Source organism: Grammomys surdaster, unplaced genomic scaffold (assembly GCF_004785775.1).
Source record: "Grammomys surdaster isolate TR1022 unplaced genomic scaffold, NIH_TR_1.0 141, whole genome shotgun sequence".
NCBI lineage: Eukaryota > Metazoa > Chordata > Mammalia > Rodentia > Muridae > Grammomys > Grammomys surdaster.
Window position 1 is genome coordinate 6905430 of NW_021604599.1, and position 17559 is coordinate 6922988.

Here is a 17559-nt window from a genome sequence, read left to right on the forward strand (position 1 = left end):
AAAAGTGAGATCACACAAGCTCAGATTTATGGATCACTGAGAAGCAACACCAAAACTCCACTCCACCCACTTTGGAAGACTTTCCACCCCTCCTCCCCTTTATGTAGAGAATGCTAATGGGACTCCTCTCCTCAAAGGATTCACCTGAGGGGTGATCCCTAAGTAGTACTCCACCCCCTACTCTTCCTCCCCAGAAAACCCAAGATCCAGTAGGGGATCCGATCAACTTTCTTATCATTTCTCTCTGCTACCACTGGGCAACAGACACTGGGGGAGGAGTGGTTCGGCACCAATAACTCTAAAGAAGTAAAAGACAGTAAGCAGAGGGGGTTTTTGAAAATAGAAAAAGATAAGCTGAATTATGTATCACACTAAAACGTGAGATTTTAGTCTATGAACATGAAAATTCCACTAGTACACCGACATTAAATATGAAGGATACAAAAATAATACGTGCTCAACATTTTTTTTGCAACCTCAGAAGCCACAGTAGATACAAAATTTAAGCAAAAGGGTCTCTGACCCTCTTAACCTTAGCGGAGTCTAGATCCACCCCCAGAACTCCCTTCCAGCCTAGTGTGAATGTAATTAAGGGGAAGCTGCCTCGGTAATTTCTCTCCTCATTAACTTCCTGATTGGTTTCGGCCTCAGGATTCTGCCGGGCAGTAGTTTGTCACCAATTCCAAATGGCCAATCGTTAATACTAATGTTTGTGTAACTAACTGCCAGCATCTGCCACGGCTTCTTGTACGACAATAATGGTGAAAGGGTACATTAGTGCTCCTGTGTTAATTCAGCTCGTGTTCATCAATAGGGAAATCTATGATGTAATTAGCAAAATGCACTGGGAACGGAGTGCTGAAGTCATTTGTAGAGAACTAAATCATAGTGGAAGCTGAGCCGGGTTCTGATGTGTTTGCCATCAATACTTATTATGTTTGGAATTTAATAAGGTATATTACCATGCTGAAAGGAGACCTTTTTACAAGAGAGCACTATTTACGCTTGTTATGGGTTTGGGACTGTTTGGTGCCACTAGTGGAGCTACACAGAAATAACAACTGAGATCAAGAAGTGGACCCTTAACCCTGCTGCCATCACTCCCCAAAGCTCCAGCCTGACAGTGACAGGCACTCCAGCATCCAACAAGGGGAGAGACCATCTGAAAAGTCAGTGTATCAATCTGAAGAGCAATTTAGACCATTTCCTGACAACTCAGTTTTGTGCTAAAGGCACTTGGTTCATTTTCCTTAAATAAAAAGATGTGAGTTTGTGAACTTAGAAAAATTTCATTAAATGATATTTTATAGGTGTTCAAAGAGCAGGTGTACAACTGTATAAATGCAGCAAAAACAACATATGTACATACATACATGTACACACACACACACACACTCTACCACCACCACCACCATGGGGGCCCAAAAAGCCTTCACAACATTATTACAGAACACAATGGCTTCTTACTAAATTTGCATTGGTCCATGAATTTCAACTTCTCTGCAAATTCTATGTATATGCCCCTCATCAAACAGAGATGCTGTCCAAGCATGGTAGACTATTTGCTCAGAGACGGTCTTAGCACACAGATCTCAAGAGCAGACTGGAGTCTACTTTCTATTTGTTTACATGCACATTCTCACATCACCAGCAAACCAGGGAGTTTTCTGTCTCCAAGCCATGGGGAAGGAAGTCAATGTTTACTGACTGTGCTCCACAATACTGAGATGTTTCATCCCTAAGACAGTGGCTAATCTAATCTGATCTCCCGGTGGTGTACTCCCCCCACCCCAGTCTCTGGCATGTTCTTTCCCCTGCACCAGCTTAGCCTTGATTATCACACCTGGCTACTCAACCTCCTCAGTCTGAGATTAAGGGACCAAACTATCTGTCCTTTTCAGACTGATGCAGGGGCTTATGGGAGAAAGCAAGCACCTTCCAGTGAACTGTCCTTGGCCGTGAGAAGCTGAAGGAGAGTGAGAAGCTGAAAGAGATACCCTGGTCAGCCTCTTTTGCTCCCGGTTGTCGTTTATTTTCCAGGGAATTGGGACCATAAACGTGTAAGGCTCCAGACTCATGGAACCACAATCCAGGGAGGAGGCAAATGAATGAACTTAATCTGTTTGGGAAAAGCATCTTTTTAAAAAGTGTTTCTCCATTCCAAATTTAAAGCCATGTTACTTTTTACATCTGTTCAAGGATTAGTACTGTCTTCGAATAAAAAGTTATTGAGGTTAGTGTCACAATCTGTTCAACTCATTTTGGATAGCACCTTATGAAAGTCCCAAGTGCCTATACAGGCTTGGTGAGCAATGCTCCAAGTCTATTGTATTACCATCCTTAACTATTGTCCTTTGGGGTACCCCATCCATTTAAACAATTTAACCTTTCTGAAGACAAGAGGAGTAGTAACTGTGGTTTTAAATGACTTAGTACCAATTAGACATTCAAAAAACCGGACAGGTCCTCTTTTTTTTTTTTTTCTTTTCAAGTTGACTCTCGTGGGCCCTGTAGAGGACCTCAAAAATTTCACCTCAAAAGGCTTGCCTGTGTCATTTGTAAGCATTCTGCTAACACCTGGTAGCCTCTACACTGAGAAGCCAACAGACAGCCCTGCCATCCCGAGAAATTGGTTCAATCTTTCTGAACAGCAGGCTGGTGACATGTGATCAGAGCCGTAAAACTGTTCATCCCCTCTGACCTGGTAATTCTTCTCTAGGGAATAACCCCAAAGAAAGAGTAATCGACCTAGAGATGCTCAACTCACACCCTCATCTCTGAGGATGGTATCGCTTCCCTCTTGTGTTTGGACAGAGTGGGCAACTGCACAGGAAGGGGCAGGAAGCATAAGTAGCAAAAGTCAATTAAAGGTTCTCCTTCATGAGAGCACTAGCACCGGCTCCTCCCAGAAACAGAAGAAATGATTTAGAGCAGAGACTGCAAAGGGAAAAGAACCCCTGCCCTTCTCATCTGTCCTGTCACAGTACGGGGTCCTAAGCCAAGCAGGCTGGCTTGTGTGAACCAGCAGGTCTAGGACCTGCTTCCCCTCAAGTCACCAATTAAGCTTATGACCCCAAGGCTAAAAACAAATGCATCTTACACACCACCGCTCTTCCCAACATGGAGAAAACTCTTCAGATGGTTTTAATGACACTATCTAAACAAAGTAGTCTTTTTGAGAAACCAAAAAAATAAACAAGAAAAAAAAACTAAAAAGAATACAGCAAACCCAATTCGATCTTTCCCCTGTGTCTTTTGACATTGCAAAGACCCCTGACTTTTAACTTGAATGATCTGTTGTAATGAAGATCATGTGCTGAGATGAAGAATTCTCTCTGCGATGTGAGGAAAACACAGAATATCCATGCTTGAAGGGGGAAAACAGTTTTTTTTTTCCTCTGTAGGTTAAACACTATCAAAGCCTCACTAAGAAACCCTAGGAAAATAAAATCCAATCGTCGTCCCCTGGGGCTATGGGCTCTGTACTTGGGTACCACTGCCAAGGAGTACACTAAAGCGCTGGCCTCTTGCTGGTTTGTAGGTTTAAAGGAATCTGATGAAAAACTGTGAAAATGTCTTCCACAACAAATTCCTCTGCTTCCCGATAAGCAAAGTGTTTGGAAATAAAATCACATCCAATCAATACCACTTAGTAGATATTTAATGTTTCACAAAGGAGCGTTCTTCCAGAGTGGAACTGCCGCCCTTCTCACTAACAGGGAAAATAATGAGGATTATCTCAGCTGCCGGAGCTTGGCAGGATCAGTTTGTACTTTCAAACAGCATTAATTCCTGGCACTAAGAACAAGGGATGAAAGGTAAAGACCTGAATGGAGGGCTTTCTTCCACCTGATCTATCAGGATTAGCTCATTCTTTCCCAGTTCATGCCTGCACTCTAGTTAAGAGGAGGGCCGAGCTGTAACTGATGTAATTAGAAACCACAAGCTGAGAAAAAATAGCCCATTATTAATCTCCCCATTACTAGAAATTTACTAAAAAAAAAAAGTAATAATCTTTGAAACAATGAAGTGTGTTTCCCTTTAAGTGGAATTAAAGGCTAGGGACAAGGGCTGGAAGGACTATATTGGATAACTCGGTCCTTAAAACCGCGTTTTAACTTGTCAGTCCTAAAATCTGGGCCCAGCTTTGTGAGGGGCCAGCTCTGTGTCTAGTGTGTTGACATGCAGCTGCCCTGCCATGGTAAAAGAGAGTTCCTGAGGGCTGAATCCACAACTTGGTGCTCTTTGTCCTTTTCCTCCTCTTCCTCTTCCTTCTCCTCTTCCTCCTCCTCCTCCTGTTCCTCCTCCTGTCCCTCCTCCTCCTTCCTCCTCATGTGACCATGCCAGCCCTCTCAAGCACTGGGAAATACAGGTTAAAAATGGGAGAGCTGACACCAGAAAATACCTGTCTCCGTAACAGTGACCAGATTTCTTTTCTTCTAATGTTTCATGGTTACTTGAATATTCGTACACAATTCACAAAATGATAGGATGTTTTCATTCTCAAAAAACCAAACCAAACCAAACCAAAAACCCCACAGGCCTATCAACTGTCCTTCTGCTCCAAGCCGAGAGCACTGTTCTGGGAGTCTACATTTCTATACTCAACAACCCACTCTGCTCTGCTGGGACTGGATCCTGTGTTGTCATCATGTTCCATATGTTGTCCCAATTAGTGTTACTTGTCACCTTGCTGGAACCTAGAATCACCTGGAAATCAGGCCTCCGGGCACACCTGTGAGAGATTGTCTGGGTTTGGTTAGCCTCTGGGCATGCCTGTGGGAGATTATTTTGGTTCTATTAATTGAGGTGGGAAGCTCCGCCCACTGTAGGTGGCTGCACTTGCTTCTGGGATCCTGTGTGGAAGGGAGCTGCAGATGGGAATATAATTGGCTGGCTTGAGCTCCTCCTTCTGTGACTTCCCCCAAAACTTAACCTGAACTGTGAGCCAAAATAAGCCCCCCTCCAAAATTGCTTTAGTCGTTTGTTTGTTTGTTTTTTATCACAGCAATCGGAACAGAAACTAAGACCTCTGCTCATATAAAGAGTTTAATACTCAAAGGATAGAATTCTTTCTTGTTTCAACATAGCGCGAAAGCTCCCCCCGCCCTTCCCCCCTACACACACACAAGAGAAAAAGACAGCTGCCAGATAACTCAGCAGGTAAGGGAGCTTAACTGCCAGAACTTACATAAAGGTGGAGAGCCTACTCCACACGGCTGTCCTCTGAACTTCATACATGCATCATGGCACCGCCCCCTACCGCCCCAACACATTGCATACAGACATAATATGTATTTTTTATTCTTATTTACAAAGGGGAGATGGAGACGGGTTGTCTGAGCATTCTATTCCACCTGAGAGCACAGCACGGCATCATGGGTCACCATGACGAACTTCAGTGTCAAAGCCTGTGAGTAAATAGACATTTCAACACTGAAGCTCTGCCTTGATAAAGGCTCACATCTCTCACTGCCTGCCCCACACCACCTCAGTACCGGGCATTGAACCATCAGCTCTGCCACCAGACACTGGCACTACCGAAGCGCTTTCTGACTCAGTGTCCTCAATGGTGAAAGGAATGCAAGATAGGCAAGCCTCTGTTTCTAAGGACTGCATGTGCAGATCCAACCAACCTGATTAACAATGCCAGAGTCAACATTTGTCTGTACTGAACACACACGGGTCCCTCACCCCCTTATTTATTCCCTAAATGATAACATCTGTTTAAATGGTACACATTAGGTATTGTAAGCTGTGTTTGTTTGTTTGTGACAGGTTTCTCTGTGTAGTCCTGGCTATCCTAGAACTCAGACGCAGTAGACCAGGCTGGCCTCAAACTCAGAAATCCACCTGTCTCTACCTCCTGAGTGCTGGGATTAAAGGTGTGCACCACCACTGCCCGGCTCAGAGTAAATATGAGTAACCAACATGGCTTAAAGCAAACTGAGCAGTCCATATTTGGATACCACTTTATTCATTTTTAAAACCGTTTGAGACATAACTTCACATAGCTCATATGGCCCTCAGTCAGGTGACCCTGAGCTCTCCTGAGTCAGGAGTGCACCACTACACCTGGCTTAGAACACTACTTTCTGGAACAGACCTGAACATTTGACTTCATAACCTACAACCAGATCCTAAGAACACAGAGACATTTCTATAGTCATTCATCTGACAGTGCTGCTCTGAGGGTTAAGGAGACAGAATCGCCCATGTAGTTTAGAGTCCTAAAGGCATGATAGTTAATTACTCCTCTCTTCAGGCACAAGATGGACATCTTCTCCACAGAACTTGGGAGTCCATGTCTAAGGCAGAACTGAGAAAATTAATGGATTCTTATTCAGCAGTGGTTTGGAAAGAAAACTAAGTCTCACCCACACCACAGCTCAGATATCCCCCAAACTTCTGGGGCAAGTCTGTTTCATGTGTAATGTTCAGAGAAAGGTGGCTTTGATTTTCTTCACCTCTCTTCCACATAACAGAAAGACGGAGCGTCATCATGAATTCCAAACTGAAACCTGAGCCTACTATTTGTGCTTTTTACAGCATTGTGTGTGGGACTTCAATTACATATAACAGTTTCTGAAGCTGGGCCAACCTACAGGAAGACTTAACTGAAGCAATCAGGGCAGAGAGCCACGGAAACAGCTCACTGCAGAACTAGAAAGGCAGTTTACAAGGAAAGCCTGGGGTTCCTAAACCGAGATTATCAGAGAGAACAGAGGTCTAGCAATGGACACATACGTAAGGAGGGTGTGTGGGCATAACACAACCATGAAACACTGCAATGTCACACACTGGCAAAAAGAGCCTCAAGTCTAACACCACTTTTAAGGATTTAAAACACAAATGTTTTTCATCTTTGTATTTACAGTGGCACTGAGTCTCTATGCAGACTTTAGAATGGGGCTCTTAACATAGGTGGCAGGGGTAAATGACAATCCTTGGGAACTCTGTAATACATACAAGGGCTCAAGCCCACAGAAAGATGCCTGGTGGTCACGTATATGCAGCCGCATTTGCTAACAGACCTATGACTATCACATCAATTATGGTCACCCTGAGCGAAGGAGATGCTCTATAGGCCACTTGCCTAACATGCTGGTGCATACCTTCAGTACTTGAGAGGCAGAGGCAGATGGATTTCCACGAGTCAGTCCAGTCTAGTTTTCATAGTGAATCTAAGCTAGCCAGGGCTATTGGGGGGTGGGAGGAGCAAGGGGTTAGCGTTATGACTTGGAGGAATTTGTCACATGTAAAACCAATAAGCCCTGAGCAGGTTTATCCCATCTGCCATTCTAAGAGAGAGGTTATTGGCTAAAGAGTTCTGTTCACAGTCTATCCATAAGGAATGGGCTCACAACTACTCATTAACTCCAGCTCCAGAGGATCCAATTCCCTCTCATGCTTGCGCACGAGCGCACGCACGCGCACACACACACACACTCACAAATAAAATCTTTTTTTAAAAAAAGAAGTGAAGTTAGCTCTGATCAGGTATTTTACAGCAGGAGAAAATTTTAGTGTAGAATTTCAAAAGAAAGAACCATGTTCAGTTCCGTGCTGAAGGATGGGGCAAGATGGAAATCCCAACTCTGCTGGGCAGTTTGTTAAGCCTAAAACAGAGGACTGTCAGAAGTATGAACAGAACCCAGGGGAGCAGAAGAAAATGGCTTGAGCCTTATTCTTCTAATCCAGAGCCCTAAATGACTTTGGCTTCTGCTTAATCCAGGCTGGCCCATGGTCAGTCAGCTTTTTTCTGTGGGAGTACACCATCTTTGAAAACACTCTGACTCAGTGGTAACCTTCAGATACTTCGACACTTTAGTACCTGATATTATGGGGACCCAACAAACATTAAATTATTTCCACTGCTACTTCATTTTGCTACTGCTGCTAATTGTGGTGTAAATATGTATATGCAAGATATTCTTAGTGACCCCTGAGAGTCATGTGACCCACCAAGGGAGTTGTGACCCGCATGTTGAGAACCATTGCTCTAACGGAACTGTTAAAACCAGAAGCTTGAACAGTGTGGATTCTAATTCTAGGGGGTCTTTAGTGTAAAAATATTTCAGCCGGGCAGTGGTGGCGCATGCCTTTAATTCCAGCACTTGGGAGGTAGAGGCAGGTGGATTTCTGAGTTTGAGGCCAGCCTGGTCTACAGAGTGAGTTCCAGGACAGCCAGGACTACACAGAGAAACCCTGTCTTGAAAAATAAAAAAAAAATACAAAAAAAAAACCAAAAAACAAAAACAAAAAAAAACATTTCAACAACTTTGTAAGGGAACATTCAGGAGCCATTTCTCAAGTAGTACACACAAAATACACGCATCGTAATTTGAAAATGAATATTCCAGTCCAAGTGACACACTAGTCACAGGGCAGAGGACCACAGGAGGCAGGCAGTTGCATCTTCATTGTCAGGATATTCCTTTTCAAATAAAGACCATCTGGCAGATCTACTAAAGGAAGCGACTGCACCAGCGTTGGCTAGCACACCCATGCAGAGTGCCCCTTCAACTCTTTACAGCAGCAGTACTTGAAATCACAGACTGACAGAGAGCAGTGTTTCCATCTAGAACAGGAGGAGGACGCAACCAACTCTAAAAACAGCATAACCGGCTGACATCAGGAAGGAAAATTCAGGTGCTTCCAGACAGGAAGATATACAGCTCACCTAAGTTGCATGTGACTTTACACGCTCAACATGACACAGATGTCCTGGATGAGCACAGCATGTACAAGAGGCAGGCACACTACTTTAGAAAGGCTCCACATAGAAGTTAAAGAAACGCAGCACAGACAACACTTTCCCAGAGGAGTTTTTTAAGAGTATTTTTATGCTTGTTTGAGGCTCTAATCTCATCTATGACAGTTTGTTCTGTTAAAATGTTTCCTGCCCGATTCAGCCCCCAAGAAGGACTTCAAACCTAAAGAGATTTCATCAGTGGCCAACGTAGGCATCATAAGAACTAAGAACTGTACTCTGCCTCTCTTCTCTCGTTGTCTTTGGTGTTTATTACTGTTTTAGGAGAGGCCAGGACATCCTCAGGCTCTTCTGCAAGTATTCTAGTGTGTGTTCAAGGATGACTGGGGGCTGGGAGGGGTCTCAGTTCTTTCCCAGTGTGCCAGAGTCCCAGAGTCACCTAGGACTGATAACACTGATTTTAAAAAGCTTACTTTTCCTCCCAATCTGAAGAGAGGAAATCATGGTCCTTCCTTGGGGGGCTTCTCAGAGCACAGCGGGATAATGCCTGGGCTAGAAGTCCCCAGACAGAGCCTCCTAGCACTGGGCTGATAGAGCTCAGCTCTGACCAGGTAAGCAGAGGTTTAGCGACGGTGGGACACTTTATCATTTTACATTTCCTTCCCTGGGTAAACAAGCTGCTTTCTCTTTAGGGATTTGGTTTCCTGCACTGTTTGGGTTTGACTTTTATTTGATTGTGGATAAGACAGACCTAACGCTCTTCATCACTGAAGTGGACCACTCAGAGGCAGAAGACACACTCATATTGTATCCAGCACCATCCACCTCTGGAACATTTTAACCTTCTGAACAAAACTCTATTCTCAATTAAGCAATAATGGCCCATCTTCTCTTCCCAAGTCATTCCATCTCCACTCCACTTTCTGGGTCCCGGGATTCTGGCCACTCCAGGCGCCCATGTAAATGGACTTGTGTGGTATATGGGGCTTACTTCACTTAGCACAATGTCCTCAAGGCTCATCCATGTTAGAGCCTGTGTCCCAACGACCTTCCTACTAAAGGGTGAGCAACAACCCACGGCTTAGTGTCCAGCCTGTCTTGTTTACACAGTCATCCACCAGTGACCATTTGGGTTGTGTCTCCTGTTGGGCTGTTGTGAATAATGCTGTAACCAGAGGTTCACAAATGGCAAAAGGCTCTGCTCCCTAGTCTTCTGGGCAGAAGTGGAAATGATGCATCATGTAATAACATTTCATTTTAAAAGCACTGTCATATGGTTTTACACGAGGGCTGAGTCATTTTATACATACATTCCTTGTAGGGAACATGGCTTTCGCTGTACTGCTCACACCTACATGCTTCCTGTACTTCTCAGGCTCATGCCTCTACTGCCTCCTGTCTTGTCCCTCCTCCCTGTCCCTGCTGACCCCCACCCATCTCCAAATAATATCTTTTCCACTTTCATGACATATTGATGCCTGTGTGTAGGCATGGATTGGTTTCGGTCTTCTGATATCCCTCCCATTTCTCCACTTCTTCCCACCTACCCAATGCCACCCTTTTTACTACTCCCCCCCCCATTCAATTTACAGTCCCTCCCCAAAGCATGAGCAACTGGAACTGCCTAATGCCTAGAAAAGATCCTTGGAACCCACCCATGATCTGCTGCTCGTCAAAACTCCATCTCTTCCTTCTCTCCTGACAGAAGAGCACCATATCCTGTCTCCTGTCCTCAGGCCACAGGGTTATCGTTTATCCAGAAATCCAACCCTCTTTCCTCACCCAGCTCCGGGCACTGACCTCCTCCACACTGCTAGACTTGCCCCATCTTGTTACAGAAGGCTTTAATAGTATTTCCGTGAAGGTGGCTTCATGTCTTGACTTCTCAAAGAAAACTATATCTGCTCCTGAATGATATTGCTGCCATCTCAACCAGAATGGGTGGGCTTCTGGCTAGAGTACAACCAAGTCCTTGCTGGTCTTCCATTGTATGTTCACTGATACTACCTGCTTGCTCAGGCTCTCCCTTGTATTCTCTGCCCACCGTACTAAATGTTGCTCTCCTGATAATCACTCATCGCCTTGCCCTGTTGGAATTCTGGCCCATGATACACCCAACACTTAAGCTAATGGCATGTGGTCACCTTCCCTGGCTTCCCCAGATACATCCATTTTTTTTTGCCTTTCTCCATGATAAATGAGGTCTATCAGGGACCACCAGACTAGGTTTTATATAGATACTTCTATTATGGATTGACTGATTAAAGCAGTGGGCAATTTGAAAAAACGAGCTTAAAACAATAGACACACCTAGCATTGTGTCCAACGATGAAGCAAACACGCAGTTGTACAGAAAATGTTGGTGTAAAAATGGCAGTGTATCAACCCACAACATCACTCCACACACATGACAAACATGTTTATCTCTCCAAACCTTTAAAGCCCTGGAGAGTTAAGTCTCTAGTCTTACTCTGAAAATATCTGGCTGGTGCTTGGTCACTGAATAATTAATTTCATCCTTCGTGATACTATTGGAAATTATTTAAATGCCCAGGCACTGACTACACCCCCTCACCCCCTCAACACACACACACACACACACACACACACACACACACACACACACACTGGTTCCTGGTCCCACACTCTCAAGAGAGCAGGCATTCTGACACTTGGATCATCTTCAGTAAAGACTGCAATTTAATCTGTAATCCAAAAACAAGAGTGAGGTCCAGCACTCAGGAGGGCTACTGCTTGCCACCCCACACCCCACCCCAGAGCAAAAGGCAGAGAGCAAGTACTTAACACAGTGAACAAGTATTTACCAAGTACTTAGCAAGGAGAGCAAGTACTTAGCAAGCAGTCACCTCAGCTCTTTCAAGGTAGAGACAGTCTTCTGTTCATCCTGGGAAGTACCAGCTCATCTCCAAAGACACAGATTTACATAAGGAAATGCTGCAAGCCTCCTGGCAACCAGAAATGCCAAATGGTACCACCTGTCAGGTTTACGTACTAGCTTTGATGGCACCATAGTTCATAAAGGGTTTGTTGTTGTTGTTTTGTTGGCCCCATCTGAGATGTTGGACACAGAGTGCTCCATTAGGAAGCACCACGTTCTGCCGCACAGAGTAGAATGAGTTCCTCTCTGTTTTCTAATCTGCCTCCAGAAGAAGCTAAAACTCTAAAAATATCCAAGCTGGGGTGGTGGCAGTGACTCACACCTTTGATCCCAGCACTCAGGAGGCAGAGGCAGGAGAAGCTCAGTGGTCGAGACCAGCCTGGTCTACAGAGTGAGTTCCAGGAACAGCCAGGGCTACACAGAGAAACCCTGTCTTGAAACAAAGATGATAATGACAACAACAACAACAAATATACAAACCAATCACTTTAATTCAGAGAGTAGTTCCTGAGATTCTGTTCTGGGGCTAACATTGCTCCAGGTAAGAAATAAATACCAGTGAGTAAATGTCTCTGCTCATAAGGAAATGCCTACGACCAGACACACTTGGGGCCAAAAGCCAGCCAGGTGACTTAGTGATGACATGTCCCCTAACAATCCAGGACAGCTCTGAGCAACTCCTCATCCCTAACACAAACAACAGTGTTAAATGCTATTGTAATTAAAGAGGTATGCGACACGCCTGTTCGCTCAAAACAGACATTCCCCTAACGTAATGGCCTCGCCTCTCCTTTGTTCTTAAGCGGACAGAGTATCAGAAAGTGTTCCAGACACTTGACCACGGGCACAGGCCAGGAACAAGATGAAGCTTGTGCTGGCCTGATCTTTATATCTCCCTCACTTTGTTCTTGTCCTGTGTTCGGATCTTAGCTGTCCCCAGCCTCTTGGTCCTCTGCCGGCATCTCCCTCTCCCTTCAGTCTGCCCTAGAAAGTCTTCTATGCTGAGTACTTGACAAGGAGCTTTTGGAAGAAAATCATCCAGCAAAACTTAACTCACCCAAGCTGCATGTGGCTCATGTTCTTGTTAACATGTTACAGAGGGACTTTCCAGACACACAGAGATGTCAATTCCACGGCAGGCTAAACTTCTGAAGTGTTCTCTGCAGAACACACTGCTATCTATCAATGCACAAATTGTACCTTTCATTTTTCCCACATAAGGGTTGAGTTTTGAGACCAGTCTCTCTACGTACCCTTGGCTGGTAGAACTTGTGATATAAACCTAGAAGGACTGAAAATTACAGCAATCCTCCTGCCTCTGCCTCCCAAGTGCTGGGATTAAATGTGTGCACCACCACCTGGCTGTCTGCTGATCCTTTCTAGCAGAGTTTGAAGCCCATGCTCAGTATCCATTCATGCTGGGACAGTGTGAGCTGGCTCACGTGACTTGTCCTCGAGATCATTCCAGCTGACATGTGACATTCAGATTCCCTTCACTCTGCCTTCCAGGAGCTTGGCTGGCCACACGGCAGTGGGATAGTATTTAAAGGGAAGACAAGAGATGATTTTATTTTTCTGCTTATGGGTAACTCTCTCATGCTGCCCAGTCCTGTGATGAGGCTTCGGGGTTCTAATTAGGTGTTTGCTGGAGAAATGAAGACAACTATTTCTACTCTGAAATAATACTAGTTATAACACTCATTCAGATAAAATTTAGAAGGAAAAACCACAGATATCAGTAGCAACTAACTAATGCACTTGGTAGTTAAGAGGAAAATATTTTAATGTTAATTTATTTAAAATAATTATTTCTGACTGTAAGAGAAAAGCTGACTGCCAAAGATTTGAGACAAAATAGATAGGTATAGGCCAAGCCAACATATATACTTAAATAAAATCACCTTTAAATAAAATAAAGGTGATAAATTTAAATATTTAAATATTGAAAGTCTTGACTTTATGTAAATACAAATCATTTATTTTAAAAAGTACCTGGAACATTTTATGCCAAAACAAATAACCAAATAACAAAGAACAAAGAATTATTAGTATTTTAGTAGTAAAAAAAAAAAAGCAATATTCATTAAGATGGTAAGCAAAGGACCCAGCCGGCCGCTTCGGGCACCATGCTCCTCCGTGGAAGTGCCTCACTGGAACTGTGGGAGTGAACCACTTCTTTAATGAGCATAGCTGGAAAGCACCAGGGACCTGAAACAGGAGCCTTGGGAAGGTGGGACCCCAGCAAGGCAGGAGCAGCCAGTGCTGACTTAGGTGAGCGGCCTGCAGATGAGGCGCAGCCCACATTTCTTATTAGCGTAATTATGAGACGTAATGGCTCCCAGTGTGTTCTGGGCGTTGTTCTTTAAATGTCTCTCATCTTTACCAAAACCTTTCCAGGAGGTGGTGATAAATAGCCCCCTTTTGATGGGTTTAAAAAGCTGAGGCTCAGAGAAGGCGATCAGCATGGCCAAGGACACACTCCTGCTGAGTGTCAGAACGAATCTGGATCTACAAGCCGCCAGCGCACCCTGAAGCACCTTTGCTGGTTTTACTAACACCTGCCTCAGTTCACAAAGTCAGTGGCCTGAGCACCTGTCCAGGCTGAAAAGGCAGCTTTGAGTGGAGCTGTGTGTTTCCTTCCCAAAAATCAAACCAGGGAGCCAGCTACACAGGGATTCCAATTCGCAGATCTCTAGAACTCCATTTCCAAAAGACTTCAGTACCATCCAATCCAGCAGATGCTATGTATGGATACCAAATCCAAGGAAGGGAGGTCAGGTTCCATAAAGAATCTGCAATCGTGTTCATGTTCCCTGATGCACAACTCACAGTGGTTAATACCAGGGAAGCAACTTAATGTCCCTTGGCAGAGAAGTAGAGAAGGCCTGCTGTCCATGTATTATTGCTATCTGCCTACAAAAAGGGGACTCTTGCTATTAACTGAAGATAACATGGGTGAGCCTGGAGCTCATGCCAACCAAAGTAAGCCAGGCCAAGTGCTGCCAATCCCAGGCTCATGGGGCATCCAAATGAACTCAACTCACAGAAACAGAAATAGGCAAACAGGTTCATCCACTGACACACGAGACAAAGTGCTAGAGATCTGTCCTCGAGCACCCACAGTTAACTGTCATGTCAAGGAGGAAGAAAGACAGTAGAGAATATAAAAGATCCTGAAGGACGGGTTTGTGCCCTCACCGTGGTAATGATCTCCAAACATATCAAGTTGTTTGCTACACAGATGCAGTTTCTGATACCAAATGTGCATCCTTTGGCTGTTTTCTAAGATACTTCAGGGATCCGTGCTGTGATGAGTGGAGTAAACCAGGGAGACACTGCGCAGTGGGGCAGATTCTAGTGCTGGGGAAGATGAACTAGAAGCCCTGGGTTTTCTTTTTAGATCCAAATCTTGCTACAGAGACTTCAGAGTCCTAAGGTGGTAGAGAACAGAAGAGTCATAGTGCTATTTGTCCTGGGCAGGAGGGACACACCCATGGGCCCTGGACATAGCATGGGCCCTGGCCAATAGCATCCATGGAAATGCTAATAGTGACAAAGGAGACAGCAAGCACCTGATGCCAGAGGATGAAACGGAACTGTAACTGTGGGGATCTGAGAGCCACAGAGATGCCAGTAAAAACAGTTCAAAGAAGCCGGGCCGGGTGGTGCATGCCTTTAATTCCAGCACTTGGGAAGCAGAGGCAGGCAGATATCTCTGAGGTCAGCCTGGTCTACAAAGCAAGTCCAAGACAGCTAGGGCTCTGTTACACAGGAAAAAAAACCTGACTTAAAAACAAGCAAACAAACAAGCTCATGGACTTGGGGTTCTTTTGGTAGAAGGGGGGAAAAGGGTAAAACTAACCTGACTTCCCCTTTACAGACCCCACTTTTCTACAATGTAAAAAGCTTTGACCCCTGCTGTGTAACTGTTTCCTTCAAGGTCGAAACATTCCATCCTGCAGGGAAGGTCCTTAAGCAGGAAGGTAGATTACTCAAAATAGTTACAGGAAGTCCCTGAAACTGACCAGATTCACCATGCCCCTCCCTGACAGAGTAAGCAATAAAAAGCTGAGAGTCCCTCTCCTATAAGCCAAGCTACCTGGGAAAAGCAGAAACCAGGCCTGAAAAAGACGTAGACCAAAATCACTTGGAAAGGACACTCTCAAACCTGTTGAGCTGTTTGCAGGCTGTGTGTGCAATGTGCCCCAAGTGCTGGGGTAGGCCTTGGTGATGCAGCTGTCTTTGGGTCATTTCTGCTTCTGTAACTAATCCCTCACCCATACTCCTGTAAGTAACTCCCAATAAAACTCATTGCTTCACCAAGCTGGATTCCAGTGCTATCTTTACTTTGGTCTGTCCTGTAGTCCCTATCTGAGGTCAATAGACGTGTGTATCTATCATCTCCCTGGGAAAAGTTCTGTCATTTAGTACCTCCCTTCAATAGACTCCTGCTGAAAGGAGGAAACCACACCAGGTAGAATGGAGGGAGGAGTTAGCTAGCAGGCAGGGACTAGGTGGACCCCTGGCAGGATTCTCACCATAGATTTTACACCTCACTGGAGCTTCCAAAGCACAGAGTGTCTGGCTGCACAGGCCTGGCTGCACAGAGCCAAGCAGGTATGTTTACAGGGTAGGTAAGTAATTACCCAACTCCACCTCCTGTGACCTGCCATGATGCCAGGGTAGAGACAATGAAAAATGAACCAATTCACCCCAGCAGGCTTCAGCACCCTCGGTCAGCAGTATCGACTCCTGATACATCTAACAGAAACGTTTACTGCTGGCAGGTCCACTGTGGGGATGAATCTATCAATCAACGAAGCTAACACAGAGTTCCAACTCAGGCTGCAACTTTAAAAAAAAAAAAAAACCTGACTGACAGGAAATGGTTAAAAACATGATAATAAACTCTTGGATTCGGGCAGTGTCTCTAAGAACTATATTGACCCCCTGTGATACCTTCTTTGGGCCCCCAGACTTTCCCGAGCTGTAAAGAGGAGGGGTTGAGTTCAGAAACCTTAACTTCTTTCTCTTCTAGAACTTAGATTCCTTCATGTGCCGATTTCTCGGGTCCCCATTTCTGCTCAGCCCCAGTGATTTAAGCACCTGTTCAAAGTCAGGCTTAATGGAGTACAAAGGAAGAGTTGGGTAATTTAGCATCAAGTGACTACTTCTGAAGCAAGAAATGAAGACCTTTCCATTTCTAACAGATATTAACGTTTCCTGTTGTCAACAGCAGGCTGACCACTTTCCAACCACTGGGACACACTGCTACATGGGATGAGGCTCAATTCTTCCACCTCTGGGCTGGAGTAGAAAGCCTGCTACCAAGGTCAGAATGACAGCCTCGGCCTCGCAATGATTGAAATCTGATCGGTAGCAGCCAGGACGTGATTGTTTCTTTAGGACCTTGATGCTTTAGCCTGAGTCTAGATCTTGCAAGGACATCAATGGCTGCTCTTTTGTGAGTCTTGGTGATTGTCCAGTGTAGCCTCAATGGACACAGTGAATAGACACTCCTATCAGCACCGAAAAGACATGTCTTCCCATCTTTCCTACAAAGCAGACAGCATGTATTGTAGACACAGGTTTTGCCATACTATATGGGCAAAAGAGCAGAATAATTCTCTTGTGTGCACAAGTATGCAAGTACATACATGTAAGGGACAGGGCACAACCTCTGGTGATATTCCTCGGGCACTGTCCACTTTAGTTTATTCTAAAACCTAAAGCTCCTACTTAGGCAAAGTTGGTTGATCACTGAGACTCACTGACCAACAGTTGATCACTGTCTCTGCCTCCCAGTGACAGGAGTACAAACACAGCAAAAACAGGAGTTATTTTTTCCCCTTGGGTTCTGGTCCTCAGGCTTTCAAAGCAAGTACTTTAGTGACAGAATCATCTCTGCAGCCCTAAGAGATGGTATTTTTATGCAGAGATCGATGGG

General features: G+C 44.7%; 1 protein-coding gene across 1 annotated transcript in view; it reads right to left on the minus strand.

Annotated features, from left to right (window-relative positions):
• Nucleotides 1-17559, minus strand: part of Dmrt1 (doublesex and mab-3 related transcription factor 1) — a 74252-nt gene that overhangs the window by 753 nt on the left and 55940 nt on the right. The window lies entirely within an intron of this gene.